Below are 21,002 nucleotides of genomic sequence, written 5' to 3'. Positions count from 1 at the left end.
CATAGCACTTATTCCAAAATTGACCACGTAGTTGGAAGTAAAGCACTCCTCAGCAAATGTAAAAGAACAGAAATTATAACAAACTGTCTCTCAGACCACAGTGCGATCAAACTAGAACTCAGGACTAAGAAACTCAATCAAAACCACTCAACTACATGGAAACTGAACAACCTGCTCCTGAATGACTACTGGTTACATAACGGAGTTAAGACAGAAATAAACCAATGAGAACAAAGATACAGCATACCAGAAGCTCTGGGACACATTTAAAGCAGTGTGTAGAGGGAAATTTATAGCACTAAATGCCCACAAGAGAAAGCAGGAAAGATCTAAAATTGACACCCTAACATCACAGTTAAAAGAACTACAGAATCAAGAGCAAACACATTCAACAGCTAGCAGAAGGCAAGAAATAACTAAGATCAGAGCAGAACTGAAGGAGATAGAGACACAAAAAATCCTCCAAAAAATCAATGAATCCAGGAGCTGGTTTTTTGAAAAGATCAACAAAATTGGTAGACCACTAGCAAGATTAATAAAGAAGAAAAGAGAGAAGAATCAAATAGATGCAATAAAAAATGATAAAGGGAATATCACCACTGACCCCACAGAAATACAAACTACCATCAGAGAATACTATAAACACCTCTATGCAAATAAACTAGAAAACCTAGAAGAAATGGATAATTTCCTGGACACTTACACTCTCCCAAGACTAAACCAGGAAGAAGCTGAATCCCTGAATAGACCAATAGTAGGCTCTGAAATTGAGGCAATAATTAATAGCCTACCAACCAAAAAAAGTCCAGGACCAGACAGATTCACAGCCGAATTCTACCAGAGGTACAAGGAGGAGTTGGTACCATTCCTTCTGAAACTATTCCAGTCAATAGAAAAAGAGGGAATCCTCCCTCCTCCCTAACTCATTTTACGAGGCCAGCATCATCCTGATATCAAAGCCTGACAGAGATACAACAAAAAAAGAGAATTTTAGACCAATATCCTTGATGAACATCGATGCAAAAATCCTCAATAAAATACTGGCAAACCGAATCCAGCAGCACATCGAAAAGCTTATCCACCATGATCAAGTGGGCTTCATCCCTGGGATGCAAGGCTGGTTCAACATACGCAAATCAATAAATGTAATCCAGCATATAAACAGAAGCAAAGACAAAAACCACATGATTATCTCAATAGATGCAGAAAAGGCCTTTGACAAAATTCAACAGCCCTTTGTGCTAAAAACTCTCAATAAATTCAGTATTGATGGAAAGTATCTCAAAATAATAAGAGCTATTTATGACAAACCCACAGCCAATATCATACTGAATGGGCAAAAACTGGAAGCATTCCCTTTGAAAACTGGCACAAGACAGGGATGCCCTCTCTCACCACTCCTATTAAACATAGTGTTGGAAGTTCTGGCTATGGCAATCAGGCAAGAGAAAGTAATAAAGGGTATTCAGTTAGGAAAAGAAGAGGTCAAATTGTCCCTGTTTGCAGATGACATGATTGTATATTTAGAAAACCCCATGGTCTTGGCCCAAAATCTCCTTAAGCTGATAAGCAACTTCAGCAAAGCCTCAGGATACAAAATCAATGTGCAAAACTCACAAGCATTCTTATACACCAGTAACAGACAGAGAGCCAAATCATGAATGAACTCTCATTCACAATAGCTTCAAAGAGAATAAAATACCTAGGAATCCAACTTACAAGGGATGTAAAGGACCTCTTCAAGGAGAACTACAAACCACTGCTCAGTGAAATAAAAGAGGACATAAACAAATGGAAGAACATACCATGCTCATGGATAGGAAGAATCAATATCGTGAAAATGGCCATACTGCCCAAGGTAATTTATAGATTCGATGCCATCCCCATTAAGCTACCAATGACTTTCTTCACAAAATTGGAAAAAACTGCTTTAAAGTTTATATGGAACCAAAAAAGACCCCACATTGCCAAGACAATCCTAAGCCAAAAGAACAAAGCTGGAGGCATCACGCTACCTGACTTCAAGCTATACTACAAGGCTACAGTAACCAAAACAGCATGGTACTGGAACCAAAACAGAGATATAGACCAATGGAACAGAACAGAGCACTCAGAAATAATACCACACATCTACAGCCATCTGATCTCTGACAAACCTGACAAAAACAAGCAATGGGGAAAGGATTCCCTATTTAATAAATGGTGCTGGAAAAATTGGCTAGCCATAAGTAGAAAACTGAAACTGGATCCTTTCCTTACTCCTTATATGAAAATTAATTCAATATGGATTTGAGACTTAAATGTTAGACCTAAAACCATAAAAACCCTAGAAGAAAACCTAGGTAATACCATTCAGGACATAGGCATGGGCAAGGACTTCATGTCTAAAACACCAAAAGCAATGGCAACAAAAGCCAAAATTGACAAATGGGATCTAATTAAACTAAAGAGCTTCTGCACAGCAAAAGAAACTACCATCAGAGTGAACAGGCAACCTACAGAATGGGAGAAAATTTTTGCAATCTACTCATCTGACAAAGGGCTAATATCCAGAACCTATAAAGAACTCAATCAAATTTACAAGAAAAAAAAACCCCATCAAAAAGTGGGCAAAGGATATGAACAGACACTTCTCAAAAGAAGACATTCATGTGGCCAACGAACATATGAAAAAAGCTTATCATCACTGGTCATTACAGAAACGCAAATCAAAACCACAATGAGATACCATCTCACACCAGTTAGAATGACGATCATTAAAAAGTCAGGAAACAACAGATGCTGGAGAGGCTGTGGAGAAATAGGAACACTTTTACACTGCTGGTGGGACTGTAAACTAGTTCAACCATTGTGGAAGACAGTGTGGCGATTCCTCAAGGATCTAGAACTAGAAATACCATTTGACCCAGCCATCCCATTACTGGGGACATACCCAAAGGATTATAAATCATTCTATTGTTAAGACACATGCACACATATGTTTATTGCAGCACTATTCACAATAGCAAAGACTTGGAATCAACCCAAATGTCCATCAGTGACAGACTGGATTAAGAAAATGTGGCACATATACACCATGGAATATTATGCAGCCATAAAAAGGATGAGCTCATGTCCTTTGCAGGGACACGGATGAAACTGGAAACCATTATTCTCAGCAAACTAACATAGGAACAGAAAACCAAACACCGCATGTTCTCATTCATTCATAAGTGGGAGTTGAACAATGAGACCACATGGACACAGGGAGAGGAGCATCACACACCAGGGCCTGTCGGGGGATTGGGGGCTAGGGGAGGGATAGCATTAGGAGAAATACCTAATGCAGAGGACGGGTTGATGGGTGCAGCAAACCACCATGGCATGTGTATACCTATGAAACAAACCTGCACGTTCTGCACGTGTGTCCCAGAACTTAAAGTATAATAATAATAAAAAAGTTAAACATAGGTTTCTGTGTGCCCCAACAATTCCACTGCTAGGTATGTAGTAGTAATATATAATAACTACAAATACTAACAAGTAAAAAGTCTTATACCTGAAAGACAGATTATCCGTATATAAGAGTGTGGATTGAGATAAATTCCTTTCAGCACATTGATGATATTACTTTATTCTCTTCTGGATTCTACCATTGGTGCTGTGAAGATAGCAGTTAGTTCTATTTGCCATTCCTTTATAGGTAAAATACCCTTTTTCTCTGGCTGCTTACAAGATCTTCTGTTTTTCTTTGTTGATCTGAAATTACATTATATCTAGGTATGGATTTTATTTTCATCTTGCTTAGTATTTATTGAAATATCTGGGAGTTTATCACAATCCCAAAATACACAATCCCAAACACCATTATCCTGAATGCTGAAACCCACAAAGATCAAAATCCTCAAGCCTAAAACCCTGAGAATCACAATCCTGAAAGATCAAAATCTTGAAAATATAATACTGGGAAAGTAATTTTAAAAGTTCTTTAAAAGATGCAATAACATTTTTTAAAGGGGATTTATTTGCAAAACATAAAAACACGACAACACTTCATAGACCACTTTACACAATAAAATAGGCAACAATATAACCTACATATTTTTGTAAGCATAAACACTCAGGTATACCAACGATGGTCACACAGTATAAAAGTTATGAGCAAAGAACCGTATTTATAAAGAAATAGGTCAAAAGGAAAAATGTATAAATGCGTATCACTATATTTGGTAATTGTGTGTGCCCAGCTTTACAACTGCAGTCCTCTGAAACACCATGATGAACAACCTAAGCTGTTTTGTTTAGAGATGGAGTCTTACTTGGTTGCCCCAGGCTGGAGTGCAGTGGCATAATAGCTCACTGTAGCCTCGAACTCCTGGGCTCAAGTGATTCTCTCACCTCAGCCTCCTGAGTAACTGGGACTATGGCACACACCAACATCCCCAACTATTTTTCCCCATATTTTTAGAAATGAATCTAGCTACAACAGCGTAAGTTTATTTTTATGAGATCAATCAAAACCACCACCATGGGTCACCATCACATATTCTGTTGTCCAAAGAGCCAAGATCTTGAGAAATTTTATCTTTCAAAAATGCAGATGCCCAAAAAGGACAGACATATCTTCATTTATTAAGTTTCAATGTTTTTACATTTGTGCACAATGCTTAGACACAGTCAACCTTGTGATGATGCACTTTTGTGGAATCAAATTTACAAAGAAGCCAGGTGTGATGGCTCACATCTGCAATCCCAGCATTTTGGGAAGCCAAGGCAGGTGGATTGCTTGAGCTCAGGAGTTCAAGACCAGCCTGGGCAACATGATGAAACTTAGTCTTTACAAAAAATATGAAAATTAGCAGGGCGTGGTGGTGCGCACCTATAGTCCCAGCTACTCAGAAGGCTGAGGTGGGAGGATCATATGAGGCTGCGACATCAAGGCTGCAGTGAGCCAAGATTGCACCACTGAGGCAACAGAGTGAGACCCTGCATTGAAAAAAAAAAAAAAGTAAAAAGAGAAAAAAATTTGCAAAGAATGCATAAAACAAATTAGCTCTCTCTGTCTCTATACAATTTATGCCTTCAGTATTGGAAATAATGCAAAGAAAATTCTACAAATGAAAAAAGCGTATTATGGGAATAGATTGTGCAACTGTACAGAGATAGTTCACTGGAGCTGGCTACTTTTCACAATCATTAACTATATTTCAAAGTCTTGCATCATGATGAATAGATGGGTTTTTAAAATTCTTTTAGAACATGGCTTGCCTCAGACAGTAAGTTCACATTTTCTACATGGTGCTATTTTTTGAAATTCTTGTATGATTTGATATATACTGACATGAGCATTTCCTATAAAATTTTCCAATCTTCTGTTTAGGAATTTTGCTCTTCTAAGATTTCAGCATTTCAACCTTTGTGATTGTGTCTTTCAGGATTATGATCCAAATCTGAAATGCTATTCCTAAATAATAATATCATCAATATGACCAGACTATTCTGAGCCATATATCTTCAAATATTGCCCCTTTTCCATTCCATTTATTCTTATCTTCTGGATCTCCAATTAGCTATGTGTTAGATCTTCTCAAATCTTTTCTATTTTCTACCTCTTTGTTCTTCTACATAATTTGAAATTCATTAAGTATATCTTCAAGTTTATCAGTCTTTATTCAACCTCATCTAATTGTTGCTTAATCTATCTATTTAGTTTATTTTGATTATTTTCTATCTGGTTCTTTAAAAAATCTTCTTGATCACTTATTATAGGGTCTCATTCCTTATGTATATTTTAAAGCTTCTATTTCCTATTCTGTATTAAATATTTTCGGTATCTAAAATCTGTAATATGTTTCAACTATCTCATGTTTCTGGTTTTTCTTCACATATGGTGTGTTGTTTCTTACATGTTTCTTTTTTTTTTTTTTTTTTTTTTTTTTACTCTGAGCTGCTCATTTTTACTTGACCTTGAACTATGAAAATTCTTTGAGGTCAGAATTGAAAGCTGAATTTCTCCAGAGAGAGTTTGCATTTGTTTCAACCAGTTGCCTGGAAAGGGAGGTACTACCAATCTGTTACCACTTTATTTTACTGAGACTGTTTTAATTCATGCAGGTGGTAAAATTTTGGACTTCAGACTCTCTTAAAGCTGAGCTTTTTGTAACAAACATCTCAGGGAGATATGTTTGTCTTCCTAGTGGGGTTCCAAATGGGCAAAGTTTTCTGTTGTCTCCTATATAGAAGAGTTTGTTACTTGTTCACTCTTAAAATGTAAGTGTAGTTCTTCAGGGTTGAAGTTCTGCATACAGATCTTCGGTTGCATTCCCCGTCTTTAACAAGCCCTGATTTTGTCTCCTGTCCTCCACACTCCATGCAGTTACAGAAGCAGCATTTTAAGGTCTCCTGGGTTTTGCAGGCACCCTGTGATGAAAGCCAGCTTTGGCATTTTGTTGTCTCCCAGGGATCCTTCTTACATACTATGTACAGTTCCTCTCTAGGTACTTGGATATGAAAATAAATGACATTGTTTCTGCACTGACGAGCTCACAGTCTAAAGGGAGAGGTGGCCATATAAGCAAAAAATTAAACTAATTGATTAGTGGAGGCTGGCACAGGGTACTGTAGAAAGGCAGAGGGAGGAATTGTACCTGAGAAAGGTCAGGAAGGGTTTCCTGGAAGAAGAGACATTCAGTTGGGCCTTGAAGGATAAATAGGAGTTGTCTACATGAAGAAAGGAAGAGAGAATATCTCATTAGCAGGAGCAGCATCTGCAGAACTGAGGTAGCCTATCTTGATCACAAACCAGTTGCCCACCTGCCCAGTGTTGTGTGGTGTTTATGACTATTGTCCAGTCCCCTCCTAACTTGTTCCCCACCTACCTTGCCCAAATCCCATCCTCATCCAACCTCCGGGTCTTGCCTGTGTGGTTTCTATCTGTGTTTAGCTCTCCTCTGAACTCCATGTGTGTGCTCTGGACCTCTCTGGTGCTGGAACGGTGGTCTTTCCCTATGACGTACAATTTGGTTTGGTCCTCAGGTGCCTGGCAACTGGGTTGCCAAGGGAAAGAAAGTCTACACTAGATGCTTTAGCAATCCCTCAACCAAGCCAACCCTGATCATACTAAGACATGAAAGAAAACAGAATGTTCTGAGGAGAATTATTACCCCAGGATATTCTAAAAGTCGCATGCAAGGCGGGTAAGAGGCATGTCTGAAGAAGGCTTCCAATCACATTCAGGGCCTTGCTAACTAACCAAGGAGATAGACCATGCAGTATAGAGTTAAGCGACCTGTGATTAGACTTAGGAAAGCTGAGTGAAGTCTTGGCTCCAACACTGGGCTTTCATCACTCACAGGATAAAGTCCGAACTCCTTAGCCTGATATTGCAGCTTTTTGTCATTTGATAATAATATATCTATCCTATTTTTTTCTTCTGATACTTCAACCCACACACTTTTGCTCCAGTTGCTTTGGACAACTTGACCATGTGCAGATATATTTTCTTCTCTCACATTTCTGAGTCTTGGAAACTTTCTTTGCATGTGTCCCCAGGATTTCCTCCTCCTAGCCTTTTAAGTCCAATTTTAATGCCCACTAAAAGATCACCTTGCTAGTGAAGACTTTTTGAATTCCTCTGCTTTTTTCCCCTCAACAAGGTGAGCTGCCCCCTGTTAACCATTTCCATGGTAATTTATATATCTTTTGTCTTACCCATGAAGCTGTGAATTCTTCAAAAATGGGAGACATAGGTTTTTCATTTTAATATTCAGCTCCTAGTGCTATGCTTATACATAGAGGACTCTCAATAAATGTTCATTGAATACTGTGCAAGCTGTCATATATGTGCATATAATATAAAAACATTTTCAGATGTTGTGGGGACACACATAATTCACTTCCCATATAAATCCTCTGGGTAAAAAAATACTAGAAGGAAAAATATAGTCGACCAAAACTGAATGCAAGAGGAGACCATTCACCAAAAATTGACCATGCATTAAGCCATAATAAAATCATTTTTTAATTTTTCTCCCAAAAAGACACAAGTGGGCTGCATTCATTGAATACAATGCAATAAAATTAGACATTAACAACTAAGATGTGATCAAAGTATATGCTTGGAAATTTAAAAGCAATATTCAAAATTACTTGGGTTAAATAGACAATCAAAATGGAAATTACAACCTGTGTATCAATGAATAACAAAAAATGACCATTTCATATAAAGACAGGTAGATTGAAGCTAAAGACACACTAAGGGAAAATTTTATAGACTTCAATGCACCTACCAGAAAAAAATACTTTTTTAAAAAATTAAAAATAAATGCAGTATGCTTAAATGTAATAACAACTATTTAAAAACAATTAAATACTGACAAAATAAAATAGAATAAAAGTAAATGCATACATTAATGAAATAGAAAGAAGAGGCCAGGTGCAGTGGCTCATGCCTACAATCGCAGCACTTTGGGAGTCCAAGGTGGGCGGATTATTTGAGGTCGGAAGTTTAACACTAGCCTGGCTAACATGGTGAAACCCCATCTCTACTAACAATACAAAAATTCGCCAGGAGTGGTAGTGGCACCTGTGATCCTAGCTACTCGGGAGGCCGAGGCACGAGAATCGCTTGAACCTGGGAGGCAGAGCTTGCAGTGAGCCCAGACTGTGCCACTGCACTCCAGTCTAGACAACAGAGCAAGACTCTGTCTCAAAAAATAAAAAATTAACAAAGACCTGGAGTCAATAGAAAGGAAGGTCTGGGTTACGATGATAAGGAGCTGTGGAGACAAAAATTATTTTTTGTCATGCAGATGAAGCTTCCAGGTAACAGACTTCAGACAGAATAGATTGTAAATATTTCTCATCAACTTAAAAAGCCTGTTCTATTAGTAATTCCAAAGGGAGGAGTATATAATAAGGCATGGCTGACACCCGTCCTCCCTCACAGCCTGAACCAGTCTCTCAGGTTAGCCTTGAAATGCCCTTGCCGACCGGAGGGGTCCATTCAGATGGTCAGGTGAAGAGCTTAGATTTTTATTTTTGGTTTACAATACATGATACACAAAGGAGATTTATATACACTCATGTACACTTTATGTATTGTATATATGTTAATATATACAATATACATACATGCATATATACAATATACACATATATGTGTAAATATATACTATATATACCGTATAAAGGATATTTTCAGAACATATAAACAATTTAAAAAAACAAAACTGATAGAAAAAGTGGACAAGTGATGTGAATAGGTAATTCACAAAAAATAGAAAATTATAATGACCAATATACATTTGAAAAAATGCCCAACTTCATTAGTAATCAGTGAAATTCAAATTAAAGATGTTAATTCACCCATTAGATTGACCAAAAAATTTTTAAACGATTGCAGTGATATGAGAAAATGAATATTTTCATAGTTTTTTAAGTTCTCGGGTACATGTGCACAACGTGCAGGTTTGTTACATAGGTACACATGTGACATGTTGGTTTGCTGCACCCATCAACTCGTCATTTACATTAAGTATTTCTCCTAATGCTAACCCACCCCCCAATAGACCCCAGTGTGTGATGTTCCCTGCCCTTTGTCCATATGTTCTCATTGTTCACCTCCCACTTATGAATGACAACATGAAGCATTTGGTTTTCTCTTCTTGTGTTACTTTGCTGAGAATGATGGTTTCTAGTTTCATCCATGTCCCTGCAAAGGACATGAACTCATCCTTTTTTATGGCTACATAGTATTCCATGGTGTATATGTGCCACATTTTCTTTATCCAGTCTGTCGCTAATGGACATTTGTGTTGTTTCCAAGTCTTTGCTATTGTAAATAGTGTTGCAGTAAACATATGTGTGCATGTGTCTTTATAGCAGCATGATTTATAATCCTTTGGGTATATACCCAGCAATGGGATTGCTGGGTCAAATGATATTTCTAGTTCTAGATCCTTGAGGAATTGCCACACTGTCTTCCACAATGGTTGAACTAATTTACACTCCCACCAACAGTGTAAATGCGTTCCTATTTCTCCACATCCTCTCCAGCATCTGTCGTTTCCTGACTTTTTAATGATTGCCATTCTAACGGGCATGAGATGGTATCTCACTGTGGTTTTGATTTGCATTTCTGTAATGACCAAATAACCATTGTTTCTTTCTTTTTTTTTTTTTTTTTTTTTGAGACGGAGTGTCGCTCTGTTGCCCAGGCTGGAGTGCAGTGGCTCAATCTTGGCTCACTGCAAGCTCCACCTCCCGGGTTCTCGTCATTCTCCTGCCTCAGCCTCCAGAGTAGCTGGGACTACAGGCGCCCTCCACAATGCCCGGCTAATTTTTTGTGTTTTTAGTAGAGATGGGGTTTCGCTGTTTTAGCCAGGCTGGTCTCACTCTCCTGACTTTGTGATCCTCCTGCCTCAGTCTCCCAAAGTGCTGGGATTACAGGCGTGAACCACCGCCCAGCCTCTAATGACCATTCTTGATGAGACTTTAAATTGAATATTGCCCTTTTGGAAGCATCCATTAAAAGTTAGTGTGTGAGTAAATATATATATGTTTGACCTAGCAATAAAAATAGTTGATAATTTGTATTATTGTTATGTTATGTTATGATGTCATTATATCCTTTACCTTAGAAAAAAGAAACAGAAAAAATCATATTTCTTTATATTCACACACGTAATATTAAAGCATATTTTTTTAAAGTGTGGAAGCAGACTTAACCTCTGGTGTGAGGGCTAGTGTTGAAGAGAGGATCAAAGAGAACCTTTACTTGTTTGTATCTGAATGTTTATAATGAGCACATTAATGGCTACTCGTGTAATTAGAAAAAAAATAGAAGAAACTACAAACAACAGCAATGAAACTTGAGAGGCTTCTGATGTAGCCAGGTTGTACTAGCCCTTGCACTGTCACTTAAAAACTGGCAGAGTCAACCTTGAAGGCTCCTAATAGCACTGATCTTCAGTGACTGGTTTGCATGTCAAGGATAGCTGAAGGTGGATAAAAACTTCTCAGGCAGACACATAATTACCTGAATTCAGGGACCTGCGTTAGAATTATGTATGTCACTTTGCAAGCATAATCACAGGCCCCAGGCTTTGAGCTGCTGAGAATCTCCCACAAGCTCTGCATTAGGCTGACACTCCCCAGGAGGATATAAGAACTGCCAATTATACAGAGAGCTACGTTCTGTAGTATCTTGACAGTCTCCACTCTTTCTCTTTCCTCCTCCTGCTATGAGGCTCCAGGTTTATTCCCCAGTAATTGGGGGCCACTCCTGGGTCCCTCTGCCTCAGGAGTCTTCTCTCCTGGCTGTGGCCCAATTAAGCCACAGTTGAGCTGCTCAGAAGTGAGAATTCCTGGGAGGCTTGTTAAGTTCAGTGCTTCCGAAAATGGAAGGAACATCATTAAGAACTTCAGCTTAATAGGCAGCTGGGCCAACACCAGCTGCAAAGCAGAAAAAGTGTAAGTGACTCAGTATCCCTCAGAGGCATCCGAAAAAACTTGTTTTAACTTTTACCTAATTCTATCCCAAGTGTGTACACTAGCTACGAAGCACATACCCAAGACACCTCCATTTTCACCACCACTATCACTCTGTTATTTTCATCATACATCATTACAACCTCATCACCCATCAGTATTCTCATCATCGCTTTGCTTCACCGTCATCCCAGAACTATTGTCCTTTTCCTATTACATTATCATTCTCAGTATTATCACCAACTCATCATTTAACCATTATTATCACCATCATCAATATTATCATCACCCCATTATCATTGCAAACACCATCATTCAGCTGCACCATTTTACCACTCCCATGGCCACAACCATAATATATATCTGTAGTTCATGAGAACAGAAAAATGTCCTGAAGATTCTAAGAAAAAGCTCTTATTTTAAAGGCAGACAATAAAAGTATTTTTAAATAGGTTTTCTCTTATTTCAATCAGGTGCAAGAGTAAGAAGGTAATAGACTGAGATAAGAAATTAAATGAAGAAATACAATGAAATAAAATTTGACACAATGGTCAAAATATAACCTAAACTGGAGAGAATAAACAGAAAAATGGACCTTGCATAAACATTAAAATCTTCTCAGAATGGAAGGGAAAAGAAGGAAAATTCTGATAATTACAGAATGGAGGATGAGTTACATATATCCAACCTGTAAGCATTAAAGAACGTCTAAAGAAGAAAACAGTAAATGGATCAGAGTCAGAATAAGTATATCCAAAGGTATAATATATAGGAAAACACTTTCTGAATTTCCAAAGAAATACTCTGAAGATTGAAACGTCCCGCTATATTCCAGGCAAAATTAGTAAAAAGATCTACACCTGCATGCATTCTCTTCTGATAATCTCTTCTCCACACTTCAGCTAGAATGATCCATTCAAATCACAAGTCTTAGAACATCATCCCCAGGTTCAAATGCTTTAATCCCTTTCCAGAGCTGTTCAGATAAAGGACTAAATTCCTATGTGGCCCACAAGGCCCATGGTTGGCCTTGCACTTCTGCACCTGCTCTCCCTTGCTTTGTGCCCGACTGGACCTTCTTTCTGTTCCTTGCACAGGCAAGCTCCTTCTAGTAACAGGAACTTGGCATATGTTGTTGCCTTCCCCCCAGGAATGCTCTCATCCTCCCCCACAAATTTCCTCTGGCCAACTCTTATTTTAGGATCTCATACAACACTTCCACAAGGAAACACTCCCAGACCTTCCTAATGAGGCTAAGCGTACCTACTATATGCTCATGTAGCACCATGCACCTTTCTATTTAATACTTCCAACAAGTAGGTTTATGTTTTTTATAGGACTCTTTGACTACTATCTGCCTCCCACTCAGAGTATAACCTCCAAAAGCGTAGGGACCAAGGAGCCAAGTTAAGTTTCCAAGCAGGATGCACACTGCCAAATCCCATATTGAACACACACATCCTTGCAACACCAAATCAGGAAGTCCCACTGTTGGCTGTCCCTCAGTTGTCCTTTCTCGTCTTTCTTCTTTCATGAGCCTCTCCAGTCAGCCTTTGCCTTTAGAATTCTCCAGGTGTGCAGGAGACATCAGACTCATTTATCTCCAAAATTCCAAGGGACACACCAAAACGTCCCAAGTCCTCCTGGTGCACCTGTCCAATGTCATCATGGGGCAAAAGTGGGGAGGAGACCTACAGGACAGCCCAGGAGGGAAAAAGCCACATTACTCTCCCCTACAATAAAGACTACATTTTCCTGTTTAATGAACTTCTCTTTCACATTTCATCTTTTCTTGTAGTCTATAGGTATGTGATAATGGAGTGATGGTCACAGGATTGGTTTGTGTCTAGCAACTTGCTGAGACTTTTTTAAAAAGTAAAGATGTAAAGATCTCAAGATCTTTTGAGATAACAGGAAAAGTCCCAGTCAACATCCTGTTGTGATAATATTCTTGAAAGACTGGAAGATAGGGAATATGAAAAGGGGATCAACCATGATTCCACTTCCCCAAAACCAACGGCTTTTTCTTTTCAGTGTATTTTCTTCCACTATTTTATACATATTTTTTGTATATATAAACTTGCACTTGTTGTATACTAGTCATTTGGTAGACTGCTTTTCTCCACTTCATATTATATCACATGCATTGCTCCAAGTTACTGCACATTGAATACATCTATCTTAAATGGATGCATAATATGATGCATGGTTTCACAAAACTTTATTTTGTAATCAATACTGAAATGAACTTCTTTGTAGATGTAGGATTCTCCATTTTTGTACTAATTCCTAAGGGATGATTTCTAAAATTGATGTTATAGACTATGTAGGGCAACTGATTTTGCTAGCCAACATCCATTCTCACTGCTTCTAGTAACAGGACTCTGAAGATTTCCTCCGCTGAAGCTTAGAAAAGCCCAGAAATTTCAACACATTATTTTGTGTGGTTAAAATAAAAGGATGATCAAAGTATGAAGCACATAGTTTATTGCCATACAAAAAGTTTCCTTTGATCATAATGCTTAAAGACGGGGAGAATAATTAGAGCAAATTTCACAGGGAATACACTTGACAGATGAAGTACATTAACCACATAGTGAATGAGTTCCAATTTTGTTACAGGCTAATTATTAAAGTCTAGTTGGTCAATTAGGATGACAATGGGCTTCTATGGAAAGAAAAGTCTAATTGAAGTTTAGGGAGTACCTTTATATGGCTTGAGCAACACAGTAGAAATCTGTGACAACATTTATATTCCCTAGACATGAGAGGGCAGTGCCAGTGTTGACTGGTGAGGCTTCAGAGATTAACTCAAAGGCTAACATGGTTCAGCCCTGTTGCAGCCTGAGCTGTAGGTCTTTGGAGAAGCAGCCGACAGAGTGTAGCCCTGCCAAGGCCTAAATTCTCAAAGTGTCTGTCAAACTCTTAGGTTTATATGTACTTTAAAATACAGTAGTTGAAGTCTGTAACTCACCTATGAGGTCTCATAGGTGTGATGTGTGATGTAACATTCTCAGGGGGAAGGGAAGTACACTTCAAGTTCTTACCACAGTAAAACATGTATCACTCATGTAGCAAACTACGTAAGTGTTTGAAATCATTTCAAAGCTATGTAACACACATTGAATAGTTGTGTCAAATGTCCACATAGACAATCGTGTCATCAAATAATAGACTCCTTTTTTCCCCAACAGTTGCCTCTTCTTTCTTTTTCTTGCCTTATTACACTGGCTAGATTCTCCAGCACAACATTTAATAAAAATGGTGAATGCAGATGTTCTTGTCTTGTTCTTGATCTTAGGACACAATCATTCATGCCTTTCACCATTAAATGTAATTTTAGCTGTAGAGTTTTCATAGATACTCTTCATCAGATTCAGGAAGTTCCTTCTATTCCCTATTAGCTGAGAGATTTATCAGGAATGGTTGCTGGATTTTGTCAATGCTCCTCCTTCATCTATTGAGATGGATTGCATGGTTTTTAGTTTGTTAATATGGTCAAATACAGTAACTGATTTGGGGATGTCAAATGAACTTTGTGTTCCTGCAATAAACCCTACTTGGTCATGATGTTTTATTTTAAAAACATATTGTTAGATTTGATTTGCTAATTTTTAAAGAATTTGTGCATATATGTTCATAAGGGACATTGATCTATAATTTTCTCTTCTTGTAATATCTGATTGGTTTTGCTATCAGGGTAATTCTAGCCTCATAGAATGAGTAGAGAAGTATTCTCTCCAATATTCTGGAACAGTCTGTGTAGAACTGAAGTTGTTTTCTCATTAAATGTTTGGTAGAATTCACCAGTGAAGCTATCTGGGCTGGGGTTTTCTTTGTGAGAAGGTCTCTTCAAAAATTTAATTTATTTAATAAATAAAGAACTATTCAAGTTGACTCTTCTTGAGTGAATGTTGGTTCTTTGAGAACTATTCATTGATTTTTCTTCCTTGTTTACTGTTTACTGCTTTATTGATTTGCACTCTAATTTTTATTATTTCATTTCTTCTGCTTATTTTTAGTTTCATCTGCTCTTCTTTTTCCAGTTTCTTAAAGTGGTTAAGAACGTTGCTTAAGTACTGCTTGAACAACATTCCACAAATTTTGATATGTTATGTTTTCAATTTTCATTCAGCTCAAAATACTTTCTAATTTTCTACTTTTTAGAAGTCTGTTATTTAGTTTCCAAATATTTGGAGATTTCTGTTAGTCTTTGTTACTATTCCCAATTTAATTTGCAGTCACAGAACATACTCTTCTGAAAGGAATATAAAATCTTGGCACCTCAAATTAACTATGCCAAAAGGGAAAAATTAACCTTGGAAGCTAAGTCATGAAATAAAGCAAAACGCTTGCTTTTTCTTTTGTTCCTAAACTGATAGCTACAGCTAGAAGGCCACATGTGGGGGCCTCCCTCACCCTGACAATACAAATTAACAGCTTATCCTCACAGGTAAGGGACAAAAAGAAATCATCTCCCACCCATCCCAGGAATGCATGTTTGACTGCTTCCTCTACTCTATGTTTATTTTATGTGAAGTGCAGATTTACTGAACAGAAGACAAATACGTAATTGACTGTTCCCTCTACCCTTCCTTTTGTTGTGCAACATTTGGATTCAGTGAGCCTAATCAAAGCCTTGGAAGAATGTGACCATACCCTCCCTCTTTTTTTTCTTTTTCCCCTTTCCCCTCCTGCCCACTTTTCCCCATTTAAACATTGAATCCTTCAAAATCCTATTTGGAAAAAAGTACAGGTCACAGATCCTACAGTCTTACTGTGGCTTGTGTCTCTTTTTCCCAGGCACATCCTCAGCCTTGGAAAAATAAACCTTTAAATTGATTGAGACTTGCCTCAGTGATTTTCTTTGGTGTACACTCTGTATCACTTGAATACTTTTCATTTGAAGACATGCTTTATAATCCAGAGTATGGACTATTTTGGCCCAATGTTTTCTATGTACTGGAAAGAAATGTTTATTCTGCTGTTGCTGAATGGCATGTTCTATAAATCTCAATTCCATCAAGTTGGTTGATAGTGTTGACATCTTCTATATCTCTGTGGATTTTCCATTTGTTCTAGTGATTATTGAGAGGTATTGATGTATCTGCCTATAATTCTGGATTTATCTGTTTCTCTTTGGAGATTTCTCCGTTTTTGCTTTATGTATTTTGAAACCCCTACTCACCAGCATGGCCTTCCTGAGCCCCTCCAAGAGTGATCTCACCACCAGCCCATCCACCCCTACCCCAAGGTCAACAACAGTGTCAGTAGTTGGCCTACGGGGGACCCCATTGTGTGCATGTGATTGGGGAAACTCCGGGACCACCTGTCTAACTCCTTGCGCATTTCCAACCACCCTTACTCCGTGTCTCCCAGGCAACGAGACTGGGGCAAGTGTTGGGAAGATGGAGATACAGGTATGATCAGGGTGGGAAAGAGACTCCTCCCCCTACTCTAACAGGCACTGCTTCCAGCCCAGACTGGTGAGTGTGGTTGTACGGCAGGAGGGGATGTAGGGCCAGACCTGAATCCATCTATGAGGAAAAGTGAGCCTGTAGGCTCAAGTCTCCACTCCACCCTGAAGTTTGGCAGGGTAAGACAGATGGAACTCCTCTAGCTCCTCCAAATACTGGGAGCTGCCTCATTTCTGAAAGAGAGGTAGGACTTGTGAGTCAGTGCTTCAGGTGTCCCCATGTCACTACCAGACTGCTCATGGCCACCAGATTCTTCCAGCAGCCTTGGGCTGGGACAGGAGGCAGTCAAGGTGACTGTTGAAGGCATTAAGTGTTGGAGGGCTGTGCAGCTCCCTGCCCCTCTACCCACTCTCTTCTCTTTGGCTTTCCAAAAGAAAACTTCATTGTATCTCACCTTTTCTTACCTTCTGGTGAGGTAAGGTGAGGGAGAGTGGCCTCACGTTTCTTCTCACTGCCTCTCACAAGTTATCCAAGCCCAGAAGTGTTACCAGAAAGGGGACTGGATCCAGACCACAAGAGAGGGTTCTTGGATCTCATGCAAAAACAGAATTCAGGGCGAGTCCATAGAGTAAAGTGAAAGCAAGTCTATTATGAAAGTGAAGGCTGGATATTATCCAGGCCTGCCCGCAGTCATCAGGAGGTCTAAACCCCTCCCTGTGGCACTGTGCTTCAGTGGTCACGCTCCTTGTCCACTTTCATGTTCCTCTCATACTCCTGCTTCCTCTTTGAATTTCTTAGGAGATAGCGGTAGAAGAAATAGTGAAAGTCTTAAAGTCTTTGATCTTTCTTATAAGTGCACAGAAGAAAACGCTGACATATACTGCCTTCCCTCCCTGCTTCAGCGACCTAAAAGCGAAGGGCCCCCTGTCCCATGACACGTGACCTTATCAATCACCTGGATGACTCACCCTCCTTACCCTGCCCCCTCGTCTTGTATGCAATAAATATCAGTGCGCCCAGCTATTCGGGGCCACTACCGGTCACCACGTCTTGGTGGTAGTGGTCCCCTGGGCCCAGCTGTTTTCTCTTTATCTGTTTGCCTTGTGTCTTTATTTCTTACAATCTCTTATCTCCGCACATGGGGAGAACACTGCAAAGCCCCATAGGGCCGGACCCTACACCATAGATTAGTTTTGCTTAGCTTTAAATGTTTTATAAATGGAATTACACAGGATGCATTATTGTGTCTGCATTCCTTTAACACTATGTATGCCAGATTTACCCATATTATTGTATATAGCTGTATTGTTCATACATTTGTATTCCTGTATAATATTCCAGTGTATGAATATGCCATAATTTATTTATCCATTACATTGTCATTGAGTTGTTTTGAGTTTGGATTTATTACAACTAATGCTGCCATGAACCTTTTTCATATCTTTAATTATACCTGTGTAACCATTTCTTTAATACATATAGATAGGCATGAAGTTACTGGATTATACAATACATGCATACTCTTCTTTAGTACATAATGTCAAACATTTTCCAAAGTGGTTCTACCAATTTAAATACCCAGCATCAGGGTATAAGAGCTCCAGTTGGTCCGTAATCTTGCTAGTATTTGGTATTGACCATCTTTTTTATTTTAGCCATTCTGATGGGTCTGTAGTGTTAACTCATTGTGGTTTTAATGTGTATTTTCCTGAACATCTATGAGGCTGAGCTCCTTTTTGAATATTATTGGTCATTTTGCTCTCCTCTTTTGTGAAGTACCTTTTCAAGTCTCTTACTATTTTTCTACTGGAGTGTGTATTTTTTTATTTATTTATAGGAGTTCTTTTATATATTACTGAAAAGATCCCTTTTTTATATTTGTGGATTTTCTTTTTACATTGTATGGTGTAGCTCTACCATAATTTACCTATTTTTATTTATAATTATTTAGATTGCTTTCAATTTTTTTATTCCAACAACTTCTACTAATTGAGTATTGTGGGTATTGTTTAGGATAGAGTACTTCAATCTCTTAGGTTTTATGAAATATTTTCTCAACAGCATTCAGCACCACAGGAAAGGCAAATGGCTGGGATCAGCCAGGTTGAGTTTTTCTCTCCAGAAAAGTGAGATAAAAAATAATAATACTGCAAGATAATTGATAATATTGATTTTTAAAAAGTCATTGAAATTATAAAATCATAGACTCTGAAGTATGTAAGGAGGGAAGTAAAGACAGCATGGGAATTAGAGTTACTAGATATAGAAAAAGAAAGGATGGTGGGCTGGAGGCCAAGTGAACTGGGAGGAATAGAGTGATTACACTGTAAGGACAGGAAGTCATAGTCAGAGAACAGGATATCTGAATATGTGGTTTCAGAAGTGCGACAATTCTTCAGTAATGAGAAGGACCAGATATGTCCATAAGTGGCTGAAGTAGAAGGCAAGTGGTGAATTTTGGGGAAGATTTGCAAACCATGCATCTGACTGGGGATTATATCCAAAATATACAAGGAAATCAAACAACTCAATAGCAACAAAACAAAACAAACACCAAATAATTTATTTTAAAAGTGGGCAAAAGACCAAAATAGACATTTCTCAAAAGAACATATATATATGGCCAACAGGTATATGAAAAAAATGCTCAACATCACTAATCATCAGGGAAATGCGAATCAAAACTACAGTGTGATATCACATCACCCTAAATAGAATGAGTACTATCCATAAGGCAAAAATGACAAATGCTCGTGTGGATATGGAGAAAACAGAACCCTTACACACTGTTCTGGTGGGAGTGTAAACTATTACAACCATTATGAAAGACAGTATAGAGTTTCCACAAATAAATTAAAAGTAGAAGTATCATGTGATTCAGAAATCTCACTACTGGGTATTGATCCAAAGAAAATGAATATCTCAAAGGGAAATCTGCACTCCCATGTTTCCTGGAGCATTATTCACAATAAGCAAGCTATGAAATTATCCTAAATGTCCATCAATGCATGACTGAATAAAGAAAAGGTAGTACATATGCACAATAGAATAAAATTTAGTCATAAAAAAGCATGACACCTTGTTATTTGCAGCAATGTGGATGAACCTATAGGACATTATGTTAAGTGAACCTAGAGGACATTATATTAAGTGAAAAAGCCAGGCACAGAAAGACAAATACCACATGATCTCACTCATTTGTGGGCTCTAAAAAAAGTCAATCTCATAAAAGTACAGAACAGAATAGTGTTTGCTAGAGGAGAAATGGGGAGAGATTGGTGAAACAGTACAAAATTACAGATAGGAGAAATAAGTTCTGGTGTTCTATTTCATGTTAGAGGGACTACTGTTATTTCAACACATATAAAAGAGTCTTTTCGATATTTGCGCCAAGAAGAAATAAGTGAGGTGATGTATTTGTTACATACACTGATTTGATCATTACATAATGTACACAAGTATCAAAACATCACACCACAAATATGTGCAATTCTTATGTGTCAAAAATCAAACTTTCACAAAATACAGAATGTGTTATAAGTAAAACACACACACACACACAGACACACACACACACACAGAGAGAATTGAATCAGTCCATCTAAATGGATACTGAAGTCACTCAGTGTGATTAACTCAAGAATAAGACTTTGAGACAACTGTAACAATGTTAATAGGAAAAGAGAGAAAGAGAGTGTCCAGGAGATGTTAGGGGATGATGCAGGAAAATGGTGATGTATAGCACAAACTTTAAGAAGCAAGAAGTTTTCTTTTTTTTTTTTAAACATCCCTCCACTGGGAGTCCAGACCCACTGCCCATCTCCCCAGCACCTGCTGCTCTGTGTTCCCCCACAGGCCCCTCAGGTCACTCAGCATCCTCAGCGTTGGGCGGGTCACTGCTTGGCTCAGCAGGGACACGGGGAAGGGTCCTGAGCTTTATGACCCTTGGGCACTGTAGTGGGGAAGCGGCCATGGGATGGGGCACTATTACTGGTTTTCAGTGTTCATGCTGAATTTATCAAAGTTTAACAACATACCTTATACCAGCAATTCAAGTCTATTTATATGTAAATATGCATATTATATTTATTAATCATATATAGTTGCATAGTTTAT

At 38.3% G+C, this 21,002-nt stretch overlaps 1 long non-coding RNA gene across 2 annotated transcripts in view; it reads right to left on the bottom strand.

The window, feature by feature from the left end:
• LOC105494869 (uncharacterized) overlaps positions 1-21,002 on the bottom strand; it is a 44,968-nt gene that overhangs the window by 18,625 nt on the left and 5,341 nt on the right. For both annotated transcript variants that reach the window (XR_011622074.1, XR_011622073.1), the window contains exons 2-3: positions 6,627-6,699; positions 3,539-3,738 (exon numbers count right to left, since the gene is read on the bottom strand). This is a non-coding gene — a long non-coding RNA (uncharacterized lncRNA). The remainder of the gene's footprint in view (positions 1-3,538; positions 3,739-6,626; positions 6,700-21,002) is intronic.

Source organism: Macaca nemestrina, chromosome 1, assembly GCF_043159975.1.
Source record: "Macaca nemestrina isolate mMacNem1 chromosome 1, mMacNem.hap1, whole genome shotgun sequence".
Taxonomy (NCBI): Eukaryota; Metazoa; Chordata; class Mammalia; order Primates; family Cercopithecidae; genus Macaca; species Macaca nemestrina.
This window is presented reverse-complemented; position numbering and strand designations above follow the sequence as displayed.